The sequence below is a fragment of the Tuber melanosporum genome (genome assembly GCF_000151645.1).
Source record: "Tuber melanosporum whole genome shotgun sequence assembly, scaffold_101, strain Mel28".
NCBI classification, from domain to species: Eukaryota; Fungi; Ascomycota; class Pezizomycetes; order Pezizales; family Tuberaceae; genus Tuber; species Tuber melanosporum.
In genome coordinates this window covers 72816-90416 of record NW_003298757.1, presented here as the reverse complement: position 1 = coordinate 90416, position 17601 = coordinate 72816, and positions in this window count along the sequence as shown.

Genomic DNA, 17601 nt, shown 5'->3' with positions numbered 1-17601 from the left:
GGTCTTCAAGTGTTTGAACCTTTCAAGAATACCTGACGTTACTAATTATAATCAAAAAGGTACATAGTGGCATAATAAATAGATGTAGTCTGTGAACACTCAGATGCAGAATATAAATATCAAAGTGCCTACCAAGCTTTAGACATCATCAAGCAACAGAGAAGAGACCTTAACAATATAATATTGTTTTTACGATTCTATCTTACTTTACCAAATTTACTTTGCTCCTAGTAGTTATAAAATCAAGAGTGAACCTGAGCCTTCCTAGACAATCTCTGTCTACAGAAATGAATCTCGATTGGCCTAGACAATTCTGAAGTCTATTAGATTGTCTCTACCTAACAGCGTAACCCTTCCATCAACTCAAGGAAATACATCACCAGGGAGGACAGATGGGAAAGCCAGCAGTATCTTGCTAGGAGGGGGAGTACAGTCTCAGTCCTTGAGCATGTCAGGGGGATCTTCAAAGGTGGTCTCTGGATCTGCCTTATATAAAGACACCTCACCTAACCCTAACCCTATTGTGACTCATACTTCTGTATCACAATATCCTATGACTCACAAGCTATAGTCATATGAAATCCCTCAGCTAACTCCGATGAGTCAACTGTGCAACCTGCCTAAACCAATCATGAATATAATAACAAATCATTCATGCAAGATTGTTACATGCCAGAAACTCATAACTGATAAGCATAAGTCATAGGCGAAAGTCATCACATGATATGACTCACACCTGTGAGTCATTATGATATGAAGTACTTAAAAGGTGTACCTTAGGTATAACGATCCCTACTTGGATAGTTAGTTCTTGGCGACGGGGAACGATAATTCTAATCTTCTTATTTTTCTTTCCTTAGTCTTACGATAGCACAAGGTCTCTGCCTACATTGCCAATAGTATAAGACATCTATCTTCTATCAGAAATGTGTAACGATCCCTCCTTGGATAGTTTGTTCTTGGCGACAGAGAATGATGCTTCTCTTTTTCTTCTGTTTCTTTCCTTAGTCTTACAATAGCACTAGGCCTCTGCCTACATTACCAATAGTACAAGACCTTTGTCTTCTATCGAGAATGCCTATCATAAGCTTTTTCTAACTCTTCTTCGTGAAGAACTTTCCTTGGCATAATAATAACATTACAATAAAGATAGAGATCATAAAGGTATTTTATATTCGTTAAAGTAATAAGTAGGAAAAGTACTTAGAATTCAACCTAATTTTATTTATACTAGTACCGCCGACACCGGCATACGATCAGTCTCCCCCACGCCCCATAAAAAAAAAACCAAAAAAAAACAAACTATCTAAAATACACTACCGCGGACCGTTCTGCCCCGCAACTACTCCTTCCAAATATAAATCCAAAAATCACTACCTAAGTTGGCTCACGGGTGCTTGCAGCAACTAGTGCTGCCACGGATTAACGCGTCTTTCCACCTCACTACCCAGCCACCGTCTCCTACCCTCACTCCTATCCGCCTCCAACACAATCTGTCCCGCATACTCAACAAACGAAACATACAGTCTATCCCAACACCCCTCTGTCCTTCTATAATGTAGTCCCTGGTCCAAGTACCTCTTGGCCAGAACTATCCCACAAAATGAACAGCACTCTTCTTTTAACAACCCCTTTGTCTTAGCCCACCACAAAACCAGCGACATTCGAGTCGTGAGGTCCAGCTCATCCCGCTGCTGATGCTGAGAATGCCAAAACCAATCGTGACACATCTGTAAATAGCGGGGCTTTTTCTCAAAGTGTTCTGCAAAGGTGACACCCTTCTGGGTGGCCGTCGCGGAAATCGTGGTCCCACAACAGGGACATTCATAACGTCGCTGGTTGGGCAAGAAAAGCCACTTCTTCGGCATGGTCACCATCCCCGGCAGAATGCACCCACTGCCAATGTGTTTCTTCTCACACCGGATGCAGGTCATGGGATCTCCTATCATCTCCAACCGACCACTTCTTTCCACCATCATTGTGCTGTCAAAGGGGTTACCTGCCACTACCAACTCCCCATCCACCGTTTTAACATACTGGGGAATCCCTAGGCCTAACCACCTGTGACTCACCTACCAGGACCTCCACCGCAATATCGCCCAATCCTTGTACAAGTCCTCATTAGCAGGGCGTCCTATAGCATAGCGGGGGCACTCAGTCCAGTGGTGTCTGTCATTCTTCCCTTCACAGCTGTCATGCCCGACCAAGCCCGTCCCACTGCGAATTCTCTGCAAAACATATGAATCCATGTGGGTAAGACCACGAAGATGCCGAGGTGCTCTAGGTTCACGAGCATAATACCCATGTCCCTCCCTGTCGTGCCAGGAACCCCACTCTTCTTTACACAACTCGCGGGCCAAGGCCGCATGCCCGATCCCAAAACTAACCCCTTCTCAGCGTAGAGGGCGCAATGGACGACCCACATAAGCCTTAGCTCTTTGGTCTACCATGTCATTGCTGTCGATGCCTATGTGTCCCGGAACCCAGCTAATGCTGATATGGCTAAACGCATTAAGCAGTGGTGCCATAACCTCCCACAGTTCAGCCGAATCTCCTTCCGAAAACATATTGTCTACTAGGGTGAGGGCTGGAACGCAGTCCAGAAACACATGAACCGGGGATCTCTTGGCCATCCCTTGGGCATGTCAGAGTGCACAGACAACCGCAAACAGCTCGCATTCAACAATGCTCCAAGACGGGGGAACTGAGTACCCGTCGACACAGGTCAGGGCCCCTTTCTCAAATACCGCCCATGCCACACCAGCCCCTTCAGAGGACTTGGACCCGTCCGTGTATATGACCACATCCGAGGTCTTGCAAAGATCTGTGTACAGTGAATGGTGGCGTGCAGCCATCACCGCCTTGCCTTTCCCAATCGCAATTGTGGGACGGCAGGTGAGTTCCTTGTCCGAGCTCTGCTGATGTGCCACCATCCCCTCCTGCTTCCAACTGAGTCGTATCTCACTGAACCACGGGTGTTGATCACAGTACTGGTAGTTAATAAATCGGCTGTAGCATCTCCTCTGCAGATACCTTCCTTAAATGGCAACAGGTATTGTTCTGAACTCAGCCAGCAGTATATTGTTTGCCAGCTTCATAGGGGTCCAGAAAACAGATCGGAGGCAGTCGTTGACGTGGACCTAAATCTGTTTCACATACGACCCATGGTCGGTTACAAACTCAAGCCTGCAATACATGGTCGGAAGGTAGGCTGCCTGCACCAAGCGGTAAGCCTCCCATGCCCCTAGCCCACCAACACACCCAAACCTCTTCCCCAACGCCGAAATCCTTCTTGTAACCGGTACGGGTACTTGGTTATTGGTTTTGTTTTATGTTTTGTTTTAAGTATCGCTTCGATACTTGGTTTGTTTTAAGTATCGTTTGATACTTGGTTATGTTTTATGTTTTGTTTTAAGTATCGCTTTGATACTTGGTTTGTTTTAAGTATCGTTTGATACTTGGTTTTGTTTTATGTTTTGTTTTAAGTATCACTTTGATACTTAAGGAGTTTTACCAAAGAGTATCAGTTGATACCTTTGATTAGTTTCGTTCATGCTAGACATGAACAGATTTGTGTATTTAAAGACCGCCTGTTTCTACGATAGAAAAGGTAGACTTCGACAGACAGTATTTCAATATACTTGGTTGAACGGTTACTTCTTTGTTTCTCAGTACACCCTCGGAGCCTCCTTTAGTTCTCAGCTCTCACCTCCTCTCTGGAAGAGCAGGCCACCTGCCAACTATCGTATCCTTTACCGATAACGTGATTAGCACCTTGCGAACACGTTACTTTTTTTTAACCTCAGCAAGTGGTTAAGAACCTGTCCCCGGATTTAGGCTTGATCAACCTATCGATATCCACCTCAGAACACTAGCGGAGAGAAGCGGCAGAATCACAGCACATTCGGCTTCATCTCAAACCCAAGATAGAGTCTTTGACGACCAGGAGCGGGAAACAAATCCCACGGCAAGATCTTACAAGAAAGAAACAACCCCGGCGCTCTGCTAAAGAGCCGGGCGATCCTGCAAACACGGAAGATACACAACCTCCAGGAGAATTCCCTTCTACTCCAGCAAAGAAGCCTTCCTTTGAACCTCCAAACAACCCCGAATCTAGTAGAGAATCAGATATGGCTAGTACAGGAGGAGGGCCTTCTGGAGGAGGGAAATCTCGGGCAAGGCCTGAAGAAGAGGAGGTACCTACAGCATTTGAACCCCCTAAGTTCAAACTCCACCTCCCAGCGAAGTTCACAGGCGAAGGGAAAGACCTCAAACCTGAAGCCTTTGAACGATGGGCAACAGAACTCTCACACTTCCTACTCTTACAAGGAAAAGATATAGAACACCCTACAACCGGACTTATCATTGGATCATTCTGTAAAGGAAAGGCAACCGACGCATACCACCAATGCTATAAGGATTTCGGCGGGAATGTAAGATTAAGAGGATCTACAGTTCTCGATTACCTGAAAGGATGATTCCAATCCTCTATAACCAACGACCTCTTATACAACAAATTCAACCAGCTCCAGCAAGTTAACGGAACGCATGTCAAGCGAATCACCGATGTGGCTACGGACTTGATAATGTATAAGGACCGAATGGAGAGAGGAAGCATCTCCAAATATATCCTGAAGTGACGATTCTATGACACCATGCACCCTACCCTCCGGCGAGAAGTAAACCCACTCGAGGAAGATGGTGATGATATTGCAGTAATAATTGCAAGAGCAGAACGAAAGGACGCCATTCTCCATGAGACCAAGGCCTACAAAACACAGACATCCTCTAGTAGGAACAGCCAGCCATGACACAAAGCCTCCAGCAACTCTGGAGATGACACCCCGCGGGTTTTCAAGAAGAAAACAAAATCCCCCAAAGAATCGAGACGGGAAAAAGGAGAATGTTTTGAATGTGGAAAAACAGGACACATGGCAAAGAACTGTCCTACGAAGAAAGGAAAAGGAAAGGCAATTAAGCAAGAGGCATCGGCCAACAATGTTGAAAGCAATAACGCCCAATCCAGTGAATATGAAGAGATCCATGTCGGATATATCGATGTGGAATGCAACAGTGTTCGACCTCCGGCTACATTCAAAGCACACACCGCTCTGGAAGGTACTATCCTGATCAATGGCAAAAGGGCTCGAGTCCTATTCGACACTGGCGCAATCGGAAGAGATATGATCAGTAATACCTTTGCCTCTGTCCATGGACTCCCAACCCGAGACCTTAACCAACCCATACCAGTCAATATGGCAGTAAAAGGATCACGATCCACACGCTATAAAACCTGTTCCGCGACTATTCGACTTGGTTCTGCCATACTACCCCCCCAGGAAATGCTGATTGGAAACCCAGCCAAATCCGATGCCCTAATAGGCATGCTATTCCTGAACTGCCACAAAGCTATAATCAGGTGTGGGGAATCAACCATCGATTTTCCAGATCAGAAGGTCAGAGTCTCATGCAAGCCAACAAGCAGAGAGTACCGAGCCGCAGTCTGTGAAGCAACTACCCAAAAACTATTGGATGAATACTCTGATGTTTTCCCTGATCAAATACCCGAAGAACTACCACCTATGAGAGAGGTGAACCACCACATCCGCCTCTGAGACCCCTCCAATCTCAAGAACCAATCCACCTACTCTATTCCTGACGCATACAAAAGCCCACTTTGTGATTGGATCAACCAACAACAAAGAAGAGGAGTCATCTACCGGGCAGAGGCACCAGGTGCCGCTCCTATGTTTGTTCAACCCAAAGCAGATGGAAAAAGAATCTGCCCCTTGGTGGACCTCAAACTACGGAATGAAAACACGGTTATGGACAGCTCCGCTATCCCAAACCAAACCCAGATCCTAAATGCAGTTGGACGGGCTAGATTCCAAAGTAAGATTGACCTAAGCGATGTCTACTTCCAAACAAGGTTAGACCCAGAAAGCGAACGCTACAACAGTTTCTAAACACCCTTCGGAAGTTTCATTAGCCGAGTTATGTTACAAGGTGATATGAATGCGCCCGCCACCTTTATGCGAATTATGGAAAACCTCCTAAGCGAATACCTCCACCATTTTGTTTGGGTCTACATTGATGATATTCTCATCTTCTCGAACACCGCAACAGAACACGCCTACCATATAGGTTTGGTTTGTACCAAACTTAGGGAAGCTAAATTCTACGCTAGCAGAAACAAATCAATCCTGTTTGCCGACAAACTCGATATTCTAGGACATGTTATAGATGATGAAGGAATACATGCAGCCCCAGGAAAAATAGCCTGTTTAACGGAATGGTCAACACCCCGGAATCAAAAAGAACTCATGCGATTCCTAGGACTAGTCAACTATAATTCCCAATTCCTCCCACACCACGCCACTGTGACAGCGCCGCTCACAGACCTGACCGGCAATGCAGAATTTGTCTGGACCCACACACATGACCAAGCCTTTACCAATATCAAGGAGTTGATAAAAAATGCCAACGTTATCCAACCTATCGACTATAGTAAACCAGAACCGATATTGCTGATTACGGATGCATCGGATGCTGGAGTTGGAGCATGGGTCGGGCAAGGGGCCTCCCATGAAACGGCAAGACCGGCGGCATTACACAGCAGGAAGTTCACTAATTCACAGATGAACTATGGAACAACAGACAAGGAAGCCCTTGCTGTGATTGATGCCCTTACCGCGTTCAACCACATCCTCATGGTAGCAATACCTTCACTATTGTTACCGATCACCAACCTCTCACTAATCTTAAAACAGAAAGGATACCTGGAAGAAGAAGAACAAGATGGATAGGGGAAATCAGCAAATACGATGCAAAAAATTATCTACACCCCTGGAAGAACGAACTATTTAGCTGATGCTCTCTCCCGCCTATATGAGAACAAAGATCTCGCAGATCCTCCTCTTGTTCATGACCACACAAGACAAAGCGAGGACAGCCCAGACGACACCTCCTATGAACAAGAACCATCGATGGCTACCGCCAGCTCTGCCGCTCCCTCCAATCCTTTCTCTTACACCATGTACAGTGCTGCCGGAACAGAACGAGGAAAGGACATTGATAAAGAATGGAAAGACAATTGCACGCTCCGCAGCACACCTCCTCACTAACTTGAACAAAGCAGACTCCACTGGTCCCACTGTTATCACGACACCTGCCCTTTTCACCAGACTGAGATCAAGTTCGGCAACAGATACCAGCGACCGTACTATATGCCTGCTGACGATTTCAAAGACACCAGCTTCGATACCGTAGAAGGAGCAGAAGAGATGATCGATGAAGATGAATCGACCCAACCTCCTCATACCCTTAATCCTGTTCCAACACGATACCAAGGTCTTGAAGAACTCAAACAAGCAGCAGCCTATGTGGATGCAATATCCTATTTACACCCCCCACAGTCAGCCCCGCCATCCTCTCCTCCCATAATCGATTCACGACCACTATATGGTGGACCCTTACGAGTATACAACAATGAAACCATTGTCTCGGTCATACTCCCTACTATTCCCGAGCTTCGGCGTCAACTCTATGAAACCTTTGAGGAAGAGGAAGCCCCTATCGAACCAACAAGAGGATCCCTAATCGAGGATGAACGAGTTGTCAGATCAACCACAGAAGAATTAACCTCCTCTTTCCGAAGTCAAATGATAGCAGGATACTGCCATGACCCAATTTATTTCAAAGCCATGGATAGCTCCAGGCATGGAGACCTCACCCCCTACAACATATCAAATGGAATGGTCTATACCAGCACCCGTTATGGTGAACACTGCCTATATATACCAAAAGGCCATATGTTCAATGGAATGACTATTAGAGAATATGTTATTGCTGAAATCCACAACAAAGGACACCATAGTGCTGATCGCAACCTCCAATATGCCTCAGAATATGTTTACTGGCCTGAAATGCGAAAGGACTTCCGCGATTTTGTCAGACAATGCGAACTCTGCCAGGCAAATAAGAAGCGAACACAACTTCCTGAAGGGAAAGCTCAGACCCTCCAACTACCATGAGAAATATTTGAATCCTATGCCATCGATTTCGCAGGACCATTCAACAAGTCCGCCGGATATGACACCATCTTGGTAGCTGTGGATCGATTCTCTGGATACATCTGGTTAATACCAATGAAGGTTACCGACTCCTCCAAAGATGCCTGGAATAACCTACAACGATACCTGTTTACCCCCCACGGGTACCCCTTATCTATTGTCAGTGATGCTGATCCCCGCTTTACCGCCAGATTCTGGAAGCAAACCTTGACCTCCCTCGGAATAAACCACATCGTGGCTGCCCCAGGACACCATGAGACTAATGGCCAAGCAGAATGAAAGATCCGCGAGGTTAAGACCGGAATTAGGAATATGCTCAATGAACGACAAACCAACTGGGAACTAGCCCTTGTTGAGCTCGCTGCATATATTAACGCCGGATTTTCAGATACTTTGGGGATGTCACCATACAAAGCAGTCTTTGGCCGTCAATACCCCCTCCTACCTACAACACTATTTAAGAACTCCTCAGTCCCTGCCTCTGATGACCATCTAAACCGCCACCAAGCAATTCAGAACGATGCCTTCCAAGCTGTTAAGGCTGCCCGATTCCGAAGCACTACTACTGCCCAGAAACGACGACGCAAACATGTCCCCATTTCACCAGGAGATATGCTCATGGTTCACGGTAACATGTTCATTACCAATGTCGGACGCAGTAAGAAACTGCAATCCCGATGGCGCGGACCCTTCAAAGTGTTATCCTTTAACGAGCATACAGAGAACTACACTATCCAAATGGATGGACGCATGTACCGCCGCAATACTGCAGTCTTTCACGCCTCCGCTGTCAAGTGATTCCATCCCAATGACGACTCTAAGTTTACTGGAAGAACCCACTCCCGACCCGAACCTATCATCATTGAGAAGAAAGATGAATGGGAAGTTTAAGAAATCCGAGACCACCGCCTTTGGCATGGAAATGATCAATTCTTAGTCAAATGGAAGGGATATCCAACGAGCGAAAACAGTTGGGAACCACTGGAAGGACTAGAGCACGCTCGGGATATGGTGAATGAATGGTGGAAAGACAATATGCCGTATGGATCCCTTCCCCCAACAATCAACTACATCACTATGTGCTGGATACCCACGATGCCAGAAACTGAGCGATGGCATGAAGAACTCGAAACTAGAGATGGATTTTGGGCACCATACTTTGAGTCGGAATTCGAGAGTAGCGATGAGGAAATCAAGCCATGGAGCAGGCTCTCGACAACTTTACCTAGTCACCAATTACCATCCGAATACCATAACGCTGTCAAACTATGTGGAGCTCAATGTGAGGCTGCGACAACGGATTGTTGGACTGTTGTTGAACCGCGATGCTATCCAACTTGAAGACTATTTCGAAATCCTCTGGATTGACTACTGTCCTCATTGCGATCATGCTTGGGTTGATGTACAGCACGAATCTCGTATTCGTGACTACTGTGATTTAGATTTTTTCGAGTCTAAGTGTTTCCTTAGAGTTTCTTCCTGCCCCTGGTATGATACTTATGATGAGGAGTTTCTTGCAGAAACTGAAGCCATGAGTTTCTCGGAATCCGCTTTTGATGATTATCAGATTTTGTTTGCTTAAACAGTTGTTTTGTTTTGGGGAATGTAACCGGTACGGGTACTTGGTTATTGGTTTTGTTTTATGTTTTGTTTTAAGTATCGCTTTGATACTTGGCTTGTTTTAAGTATCGTTTGATACTTGGTTATGTTTTATGTTTTGTTTTAAGTATCGCTTTGATACTTGGTTTGTTTTAAGTATCGTTTGATACTTGGTTTTGTTTTATGTTTTGTTTTAAGTATCGCTTTGATACTTAAGGAGTTTTATCAAAGAGTATCAGTTGATACCTTTGATTAGTTTCGTTCATGCTAGACATGAACAGATTTGTGTATTTAAAGACCGCCTGTTTCTACGATAGAAAAGGTAGACTTCGACAGACAGTATTTCAATATACTTGGTTGAACGGTTACTTCTTTGTTTCTCAGTACACCCTCGGAGCCTGCTTTAGTTCTCAGCTCTTGCCTCCTCTCTGGAAGAGCAGGCCACCTGCCAGCTATCGTATCCTCTACCGATAACGTGATTAGCACCTTGCGAACACGTTACACTTCTCCTAATACCCAACCCCCTTTCCAACCAGTATTTTACATGAGAAGAAAAGTTAAGAAATACATTAAACCTATACCCAAGAACCCGCAAATCCTCAGAAGGCAAAACCATTTCTCCGAACAACTCCATTCCTCCCCATGCCCTGTCCCCAAACCCGATCCACTGGGTCTTGAGGGCACTAAACCCCATTTCCCTAGCCCTTACTATACAGTCGCAGTCCAAAAAGATTTCTCCTGCATGGTACCTGGCAGCGTTATAAGAATCTGTGGCCACCATGATGACCCCGTCATCAATGTATGAGATCACCAATTCTCGGATCCCAGGGGAGTAATGCATTCGCGGTGTGAATATGTCCGCCACATAGGCACCAAAGAGAAAAGGAGAGAGAGGCGAGCCCTGAGGTACCCCTTTGCGGACATAGTAGGCCTTGGAGATGCATCCATTAAAACGGAAATAAAACGACTGACAGGAGGTCCATATTCACACCCACTGATACAGGTTCGACGGGCACCTCCGAGTAATCAGGAAGTCTGACAGGACGTCAACATCAATGTTATCGAAACCTCCTTCAATGTCCATGGATAAAATCAGCCGTTTATAGCCCTCATTATGCTGTAAGAATTCAAAGACCACCGCCATGGTGTTGTGAACCCCCCTCCTCCAGCGAGAACCAAACTGTGTATCCTCCAGGTCAAGACACATGGCCAGTCTCACGAGGACCACGCGTTCTGCAACCTTTGCAGGTGTCGTGAGGAGGTGTATTATTCTCCATGACTTGACGACATCATATCTGGGTTTGTCAATCTTTGGTATGAGCACTACCTCTGCCCAATGCCAATCTGGAATATCGTGATGCAGCCTGTAGTCAACCAATCGTCGCAAAGTCATTGTATCTCTCCGCTTTCAGAACCGTATGAAAGTGTGTCCGATATCATCCTCACCTGGACCCGTGTTTGTAGGGGACCTAGCAAGGGCGATCTCCATTTCCTAAGCACTATCCATATCAATCATGGAGTCTTTCCAAGGAGCCGGATCGTCAGGGGATAGCTGTTGTGCGATCAGGTCGCTGATGTTAGAATGTGTCGTGGCGTAGGACCCATCTGGTCGGGCCATGGAGGGAAGTGTTCGCTTGGCTTCCAATTTTCGTGATAGCCGAAAAATATCCTGGTCCTGACTCTCAGCTATCTTGGTCCTGATGTATTCGAATGTGGCCCTTAACAGGCAAGCCCGATACACACTCCTGACCAGCTTGTAGTCCTCCGTCCGTTCCGCCTTGTGCTTAGAGTATTGCCGTAGCCTAGCTATGTCCAACCTCATCGTTTCCAACTCCGGTGTCCGCCACTTGCACCGACCTCTGCCAATGGAGGCCCACAGGAGTGCGTCCACCACATGCCTCACCCCTTCCCATAACCTCTCATCTCCTACCTCTTTAAGGCATCCAGCTACTTCCCAACTTTTTCCCAGACTGCTTTCTTCCAAGCTGGCCTCCGATGCATAATGTTGTCAGGAAGGTCCACCTTCAGCTTAAGGGCTTGAGCACTAAACTCACAGCCAGCAGTGTCCATGTATCGATGTCGGACATACAGTGCCCAGTGCAGGCAAAGGTTGATTCAGGAAATATCTCGAAAGGTTGGCACTGTCGGCGGTACCAGATTGATATCGTGGGCCAGGGCCATGAACCACTGTTTCAGCCACCGTCCTCCTGTATTGTTATGGTCCGCATTGGGGTCCCAGTCTTGATGTCTGGCGTTAAAGTCCCCAAACGCGATGTCAAGCTCCCCTAGCTCATCCAACCATCGGATAAACTGGTCCTTGGTATAGCCAGGTCGAAAGTAAACTCCAGCGAGTACCTTCATTGCCCCTTTCTCCCAATACCCAATCCGAGCACTTCCTTCCCCATGCCCTATCACCTCAAACAGCCCACAAATGTGGGACCAAACAAATACCTCAACACCTGACCCTCCAACAAAGGAAAACAAATCCCATCCATCAATATCTACTGGTAGATGTTGTCCCACCCGATCAACAGGAGGTTCAATAATAAACAACAAATCAACAAAAGAAAACAAATGAAACGCCAGCGCCCAATTCTGACTATTCCTCCCTACATTTAATGCCATTGTCATAATAAGCATTAAAAGGGGGCCTCGACTGATCCACTCCGGCCGCAAGGGCCAGAGGCATAGGCGGAGCTGGTATCCGGATCCCGTGCAACCCAACTTGTTTCCTCATCTCGGGGCTTGGTGGCGGCGCCAGCCTTGGTTTTTAAAATTCCACGTACCGGGGAGGGGGAAGGCCGTTCTGATTCCGTACCCTTGGCCTTTTCCGACTTACGGTGGGGAGTCTCATCTTTCTCATCACTGCTAATCTCGACCAGCCTGGGTGTTGGGGACCTTCCACGGCTTCGGCTTCTTCTCCTCCTATTTCTTTCTATCCTCTTACCCTGCTGTTCCGGTTTTTTGACAGGTTCCTTCGCGGGTCTTGTCGATACGGCCATCCCTTGTCCAGCAAGTGAGGAAGGTGGAGTCAGGGATGACGATTTAATACCTTGGCATCGCTCATATCCTGTGAAGTGGTCCATCTGGTCGCACAACCAACACTGTCTCCTGGTATGTCCACAGGCCTGACCCACTCCTCCAGGACAAGCCAGCTTGCTGCACATGTGTTCTGAAGAAAAATATTCTCCAAAGCAGAATCGGCACTGAGGGGGGCGGCCACATGTCGCTTCAAAGTGGCCAGTTTCCAGGCACCTACCACATACCTTAAGGGGACACTGCTCTTCAAAGACTCTGACATTGCGGGCCCCTCCTCCCAACCAAATCTTTCCCTGTACCAGTCTTTCCTTAATGGCCTCATTATTCTCCACCATGAAGCGGATGCCACAACTTGTAGCATTGGCCTGCCTCATGGCGTGTATGGACTCCATAATATCGTGCCGGGATACAGTAACTACACCAGTATTGGATTGCTCCAAGTCAGTGCGAAGGCCATCAAAGGCCACACTTTCAGTCCATCCTTCCACCCTCCAAATCGATTCCCATCCTGTGTCAGCAAGCGGAACACCAGAAATAAAAATCTTCACCATTTCCAGGTTCCTCTGGAATTCGAACTCAGGGAGTGACAATTCCCTAAGCAGATCGAGCCTGGCCTTGTCCAACCTGTTGCCTAGCTCTGTCACAGAGTGCGCTGCCAAGGTCAAGAAGATGCATCCAATTTCCGGCCAGACATGTCCTGCGCGAATATAAGGAGCATTTCCGCAAATCTTTCCCTGATTGGAAAAGGTTGTAATGATCCGATTTCGGATTGCCTCAATATCGACACCTTCTGGCAGGGCAACCTTATTTCGAGTGGTGAAGCGCATGGTGATGTACCTCTCTCTAGCATTCGGGGTTGGCGACGAGTGCGGTGGTGGTGGTACCGAGTTTAATGGGTCTGGGGGTTCCATAGGTACCTGTCGGTATTCCTGTCATATCTGAGCTGCGCCTACTTTGATGCCAGCCAGGGCTGCTGGCCCGGACCGAGCCGCCATAGTAACAGGTATCGCATCCTTCGGTGCCGATTCCTGTTTATCAGCCTTCCCCTGAGTCTTGGCCAGGGTCACCGCCTCCCTTTCTTCACCAGATCCTTTGGCAGCCTTTCTCCTCCTTCTAGCAGCACTACTCAGACGTTTGCCATGTTTCCTTCGTTCTTTCCTTTTATCTTCCTCCTCCCCCTTCTCCTCTTCCCAGTGAACGGACTCGCGTTCGCCTCCACGGGCTACTCGCAAGACTGCCCCCCCTTCACAGGAGGAGCTGCCGCTACTGCTGGACTGGTGCGATGAGGCCACTGATATGGGCCGGGCAGGATGTACCTGTTCCCGTGGGCCAGCAGGGGGCTTGGACACGTATGCCATTCGTTTTACTACCTCTGTAAAAGAGGCTTTAGCAGTAGGAGTCCTCGGAGGGGCCTCCTTTCTCATAGGGGTAGGGGACGGTAGGGCTGGCTCCAAAGAGACAATGGAGGTACTGTGAGGTACAGCAGTAGGGGGGTAGCGGCGGGGGGACAACTTTACCTGAAGGGCTTCAATCTCCTCCCCTTGTCTGTCAACAATGTTGGTCAGTGCTTTTACTGCCCGTTCCAAGACATGAACTCGACTCCAGTAGTTTATCCCGTTCTTCAGAGCTTCATCGTCAAAGGTAGGGCTACTGTTCATCCAAGTTCGTACGTCCTGTACTGTGTCGTCTTCAATCAACCTGGACTCCGAGGAGAGGAGAGGCTGAGTATTGCCAGACGGGATATCCTCCAGGCCTTCTAACATGGACCCGATTACACTACCTGAGCGGGGTCCAGGAGAGGGAGTCCTACCAGCATCTAGCATCTCACAGACACCTACCATGATCGAGTCCGCCTGGGCCACTATAGTGTCAGCGTCCTCTGGTTGGGTTTCTGGAGGATGAACTTCCAATGGAGTTGAATCACCACTGGGGGTTTCTAAGGGACTCTCCTGTTGGCCTCCGGGAGGTGACACCCATCGTCCAATAATAGGCGCAGGTGATGAGCCCATGACTGGTGAAGGGGCATGTAAGCTGTCGCCCAAACCAATCGCTTCCGAGTTGCGTCCACTATCCAGCTCCATAGGGGTGTCCCTGGCCATCACCCCAGAGGGGGGTAGGACATCCTCATTAATCAGCGGGGATGGAGAAGGGAGTGTGGCTTCGATTGTCGACAGGAGTACCACAGGAGGAGGGATGGCCAGGCGCCCCTGGTGAACATTTAGGGGTAGGCCAGGAAGAGCGGGAACAATCTGTTTTTTCCGTCCCTCATTGACATTGATAGCCCTCAAAAATTGGGGACCAAGGAGAGGAGCAGCAGATCACTTAACAGGAGACGCCGACCATGTCCGGCGGCGTGTTCCAGAGGCAGGAGGGTTATAGTCCTTGTTATCAGGGTCGTCCAGCCTGAACTTCGGGGTTTCATAAAGGGCCCTTTCACCTGAAGACATTCCTGCCAGAAAGGAGAGAGTTGAGGAGTCGGTCCCGGCGTTGTAGGCCTGGCGGAAGAAGCTGGGCATCTTGCTTTGGACAGCCCTAGCGAGGGGAGGAGTAATGGACCAAGAGCTGGCCTCAGCCATGGTGGCAGTCGACTTGCCCTTAGTGGGGGGGACGGAGGATTCAGGGACTACAGCCTGAGAATCTTTGAGAGGAGAAAGGGCTGGAGAGTATTCTGAGCCACGGTCCGAGTTGAACCGAACAAAGAGCCCTGTGGTAGTGTTTTTGTCCAAGCCACACGTGGCTGAAGAGCCACTCCCAATCAGGAAACCTCTCACCAAAACCTCCACTTGTTTCATCGTAGCAATGGTCACATCAGCGACCGTTTGCCAAACCAAATCATCAAACTGCGGGTTCACTGCATTCCAACACCCATGATAGTGGTGAAACTGTAAGAAATTAAAGTTTCCTTTCAGTGCAACATATGACCGTGTAGTTGTGGGGATGAGGCCACGGTCAGCCTTGCTAGTAGGCACAAGAGACAAGTCTGCACCAGCTGTCTCAAGCGAGGAGGAGGGGTTGGAGTGGAACAGAAAAGGGGATGACATCCTCGAAGGGGGGGGAGAATCCGTGGAGGAGCAGGCTGTTGAAGACGCTATCCTCGCCTAAAGTATACTCAGTGATTACCAGGACCAGGCCACGAATATCTCACACTGAAGTATCTTCTAAGCAAGAACAACTAACTTCTAACCGACCGCCCGAAACGAAAAATACAAACAAGTAACAGCAGATGAAGTATTTATCGTGAGCGAAATAAGGTAAAGTATTGGTTATGCTCACTTCCAACACGGAGTGCAAGAAGTAGGAAAAGTACTTAGAACAAAGTGTCAAGAACCTATCCTCCTCGGCTGCATTGGCCTCCTTATATAGTGTTCTTCCTGTCCATAGTCATGTGACCCAAAGTGGTCACACGCTCAAAACCCATGACCTCATAGCAAGGTCATGTGCGAAAACTCATAAACCAATCTTAATGCAATAAACAAGTCATAAGACTCACATAAGTCATATGCACAAAACCCATAACCTCATGACGAGGTCACATGCAAAACATAAATCATATGTGCAAGGCATACCCAAAAGGCACACTCGCAAGGCATACTTGCCAGGTGCACGTCCCATGACTCATAATCAAGTCATGTATGAAACATCACATAATAAGTCATATAACCCAAATGAGTCATATGCATGAAACAATAACATACCTATGACTCATAATCATGAGTCATGTGAAAACCATTTTCCATGCCAAGTCACATTTATGACATTAGGTGTACAATTTTGTAATGATTGTTTTGAGTAAAAGCAAGGGGTTATAAATGTCAAAAAAGGATTTTGAAGGTCCTATGTTCAATTTATACCTACATTTAGTTTTTATAAATGATATTATTTGTTTTAATATTAAAATACACCATCTGGCTGACAAGAAAGCAGATAAATACTACTAACTCATTATTTACATATTACTAACCCATCTAGGGGGACTTATATCTCTTATTTACAATTCTGGTATACTCAGTAGAATCATAAACTTCCTTTTAGCAATATGCCTCCATAATTCTCTCAGTGTACATGAATTGATATACTTGTACATGCTAAGTAAAGTTCTTTCTGACTAGGCGATGGGCATGCTTGCTCTTATAGTAGGTAATCAATTTCGCTATTGACTTCCTTCCTGCTTCTAAAACTTCCAATCTCCTCTCACATACTTGATTTCGTGGTCTCAAGTAGCGTGGTCATTTCTCATAGTACTCACTAAGTCTCTCTTGATGGGTGATAACGGTCTCAGTAGTGGCCAGAGAGGTTACTTCCGCAATAGGAGATGTGAGCAGCTCGCGCACTGGTGCTTGCTGAAGCTGTACAAGGCATTTCTTTCCACATTCTCACTACTTTCTGATATGAAGTGCATTAGCACTAACTTTCTTCCCAGGCAGTTCTTCATCCTATCATCTTATCTTAGTTTTTAAGTCTACTAGGAAAACAACTCAATACTTACTATTGCCAATGCTTTCTTTTGCTTTTGTTTCTCTCTCCACTTTTGGCTTTTTTCCGTATTCTTATTGACTGGTTTTCTGGCTGTATTCGTATTTGTGTTATTGGAGCCTGAGGGCTCCATTTGCTGTATGGTGTATTGAGGATGACATATGTAGAGTGAGGAAAGCAAGAAATACTCTATTTGTAACGATCCCTCCTTGGATAGTTAGTTCTTGGTGACGGGGAACGATACTTCTCTTGTCTGTCTTTTTTCTTTGTCTTTCTATAGCACCAGGCCTCTGCCTGCGTTACCGATAGTACAAGGCCTCTGTCTTCTATCGGGAACGCCTATCATAAGCTTTCTCAAACTCTTCTTCGTGAAGAATGTTCCTTGGTATAACAATAATGTTGCAATAAAGATAAAGAT